The following is a 4202-nucleotide window of genomic DNA, read 5'->3' on the forward strand; positions in this document are numbered from 1 at the left end:
AAAAAAAAAAAAAAAAAAAAAAAAAAAAAAAAAAACAAAAAAAACAAAAACACAACAACTCCAGACCACAAGTGCTGCAGAACACTGTAAAGACACGGTCTGTAAACTTTATTTGTCACATATCCCCACCCCTTGCCTTCAGGAGGTGGATGGCCTAATGCAAGTTTGGTTTTCTCCATGGTACCTGGCTGGCCAAGAACTTTGGCAAAGCTCAGCCTGACACAGAGCCGTCTATTTGTCAGAGGGGATGCTGAGGCCCTCCCAAACAGGGTCATTGTGTCTGCCTGACAGCCCTGAGATCTGCACGATCGGCCCTGTGATGTGACTGCAGGGATACACAGGTTTCATGGGTGCTGCAGGTTGTCACAGTCCATGCAAGACCTGGCACGTTCCTGAGCACAAAGTACACCCAAGATACTCATCTCCTCTGCAAATACCAGCTGGGCCTTTCCAGAGGCAGCTTGGAGAGTGCTCATGTGGACAAATATGGGTATGAACAGCCCAGCCCCAGGGGCCCACATGAACAGCTCTGTAAGAGCAGCTACATGGGAAATTCAGGGCATCTTGAGGGGAAAAGCAGGGTCTCACCTCTCCCAGACCATCCTAAAGAACCACTGCCAGCTGTGAAAATGCCACAGCTCACCCTGGTTTTCTCCTGATGGTCTGCTTGGCCAAAGGCAACAGCCCCAGAGCGCTGAGACTTGGATGAACACCCTCCATCCACCTCATGCCAGGTGGGAAGTGGAGGAGCTGTGGGTGGAGATGGAGCAGGTAGAACCAGTGCACACCACCTGCCAGAGAGCTGGTGCTGAGTAAGACCAAAGACCCAGTCCAAAATAAACAACAGGAGAAACCACTTCTCCGAGGAACAGTCTGTCCATGCTGTTGAAATCTCGTTACAGCAGAGCAGCCCCGTCCTGACAGGCACCTCTGCTATTTTGGAGGGTGCACACTCCTGGGCTTGGAGCACACCCGGAAAATGGAATTAAGAGGCCAAACCCAGGAGAATGGCCGTGCCTCGTGCCGCAGGCTGATCTCGAGTGCTGCGTATTTGCTCCCATTCTCTTTAGTATTTGTGTATTTTAGTACTGTCTTTAGGCACATGGTGTGACTCTCGGGGATGGTCCGGTGCAGGGCTAAGAGCTGGACTTGATGATCCTTGTGAGTGTCTTCCAGCTCAGCACATTCTGTGATTCTGTGGTTCTGTATTCACACACAGGGGAGGAGGGACTGCCACTAATCCAGCCCTGGGTACTTACAGTGGCATAATTCTGCATTTCACAAGAAAGAGGGATGCAAGTTTTTTTTTTTTTCTCCTCGTTCCCCGGGAAGGCTACAAGCTTTAGTACCTGCGGTTTTTTGTCTGTCCTGCAGGAGGGTGAGCAGGTTTAACCCTTGTTGCATGGGCAAGCAGTGGGCTGGGACAGTAAGGCACACTGCAAGATGTACAACCACCACCTCTGACACCTCCCTGGAGAGCAAGAGCGAAACAGGGTGCTCAGTTTGAACTGTCCTTTAAAATCATATGTCATTTTCCCTGTTCTAGCACTGGACTGTACATCTACCACATAACCTTAGGGTTGAGACTGGAGGAGTCCCACCACACTTAGCAACTCTATTCGTATGGGTGCATAACTGTGCAACAGCAGTTGCCAAAATTTCTCTCAACCAGGCATTGAGATCTGAAATGGGAGGAGAGGGATCTCTTTTTACTACTTCTCAGCACAAGGAGAGCTTGGAGAACACTACCAAGAAGCCCGCAAAAGCCAGTGATGCCTCAGCTCATGTGCTACGTGGCCACCAAACTATCACCGTATGCACACTTCCAAAAAGCAGCTCCATAAATCACATTAAACACTCTCAGAAATACAGTTTCCATCACTAGAATGTTATTTTCCCTATGTTTTTCTATCACAAACTCATGGTAGAAAGGGGCATGGGGACCTCCAGTTGCAAGTTTTCAATCAGATTAACAAATGCCTTGGTGGACTTCAGCATACTTCTGGTAGCTGGTGTGCTAAAGGATTTTATTTATATCAAATACGTGCTTTAAACAGCTGATAGTCACTCCCGAAACATGTCAAGCTGACCCCTGTACTGGCCTCAAAGGGGCTCACAAATCACAAATTTACATAATAAATAAAAACTTCCCCGAGGACAAACAACAAACCATAAAATGCTTTCATTCAGCAACATTGAAATGAGAACACTCATTTCCTAATCAGACTTTGTGAACGCGGCACACACCACCAACTTAACCTTATCTCACCTCATCTGGGATTCAGACTATGTGCTCACACAGCAGTTGTGCTACCAGAGAAGCTCAAGTGGGGCTCCAGTGCCAGGTCAGGGTGAATCAAACAGTTGCACAGAGCAGTGAGGGCCTACATGCCCCCGTAAATCTGCAGGGCACAGCCACGGCCCCATTTTTGGGAGCTGAGGAAGCTGGGCTCTAAATACTTCCTCTGGTGGCCTGGGGCCCATGATCAGAGGCAGATCAGGAGCTGCTTCAGCTGTCACTGCTGCATGTGACTGATTTGAATATCAGGTCACACCACGGGGCTCCCCACCGGCAGCCTGGTATTGGCCAAGGCCAGCAGGAGACCTCAGTTGCTCCACTGCACGTTGGGGAAAGGCCCATCTAGCAAGGCTGGTGCTGGAATAAGCTCAAGGGTTGGAGTGGAAAATGGGATGAGGGCTGTGAATTTGAAAGCCAGGTTTTGACTAATTATTTGCAACATATCAGGTTCTGGCATCCATTGTGTGCAGAGTGCTATAGCCTTGTACCAAGCATTTGGTACCACCCCAATGCCCCAAACCTGGAAACACCCAAGGCCAGGTTGGATGGGGCCTGATCTGAGCAACCTAATCTACTGGAAAATGTCCCTGCTCATTGCAGGGAGGTTGGATTAGATGTCCTTTAAAGGTCCCTGCCAATCCAAACCATTCTATGATTCTATGGTCAATCCCAGCACTATCAGTGGTAGGCAATGGTTTAACAAGTTAACTCACAAAGGGAGGCATTTCAGAACTTTGATGTGCTTTATTTCCTGGAAAAGTAATGTCCTAATGCTCAACTTCTACCCAGCCTAATAGCTCTGCTCCCAGACTCTTACTCAGGGCTTGACCCAAAGACAGTCTATTGACTTGAGCTCAAATTTTGCACAGGGGAACATGCTGAGGAAGGATTAGGAAGGGGGATAGTGAGGGGGGTGGCAATCCAGCCTTTGGGTGTCTGTGCTGTGCTCTGCAGTTCTGCATCTGATTTCCAAATGTCTCTTATGCAGTATGTTCCTCAGATCCATGGATGGGAGACAACAACCTGCTCCAGTGGAAGGTGTCCCTGCCCACGGCAGGGGTTTGGACAAGATGGGTTTTAAAGTCCCTTCCAAACCAAAGCATTCCACGATAGGGGACCACCTGCAATGTCAGACCAAAGCAGAGGATCTCCTGACACACAAAAATCTTGCTTCTGCTGTCCTCAAGAAGCAGGCTGAGGGATAACAGCAAGTTCACCACCCTATGGCAAACTCATGGAGGGGCCCAGCCCAACAGAGGCACATCTATCACTCTGGCTGCCTCACTGTCCCCAAACACTGTCCCCACTCACTGCACAGATGTCCAAACCACTCATACTGTGAACAAGGGGAGAACAGGGATGTCAAGAAATAAGAGAACACCCCTGTATAGTTAGAGCACCCAAGCTACCTATCCTCCATCACACTGACGATGGGAGTCACTGACGCTGCCCCTTCCCTCCCAGGAGAGCCAGTGAAACGTCTCCAAAGTGATTTAGACTTGGAATTACACAGGTGGCAGTGACATACCACAAATTCTTTGGGTTTGATTGGCTCTCAAGTGATTCTCAGGGAACCTATTTTTAGGCCCACAATCGCATTTTTCCACGGCTCTCCATCACCCTGCCTCCCACCTCAGTCCTGGGAAAGGCTAAAGACAGAGAGCAGCCCTCCAGCGCAAGAGGAAAACAGACCTGAGCAAGGAGCACACCTCCACTGAGGCATCTGGAAGCTGTTTTAAGACAAAGCAGAAGCACAGAGCCCTGAAGCACACACTTCTGCCCAGAGCACCGGGGCTCAGGGCTCCCAGTCTCCAGGGCACAATGCTATAGGTGATGTAAGAGGCAGGGCATCCCTAGTCCTGGCACACAGCACCTGAATCTCACCTTTTTTTTTTTTTTTTTT

Source organism: Empidonax traillii, unplaced genomic scaffold (assembly GCF_003031625.1).
Source record: "Empidonax traillii isolate 1590-97213 ecotype Southwest subspecies unplaced genomic scaffold, ASM303162v1 scaffold519:size850040, whole genome shotgun sequence".
Classification (NCBI taxonomy): Eukaryota; Metazoa; Chordata; class Aves; order Passeriformes; family Tyrannidae; genus Empidonax; species Empidonax traillii.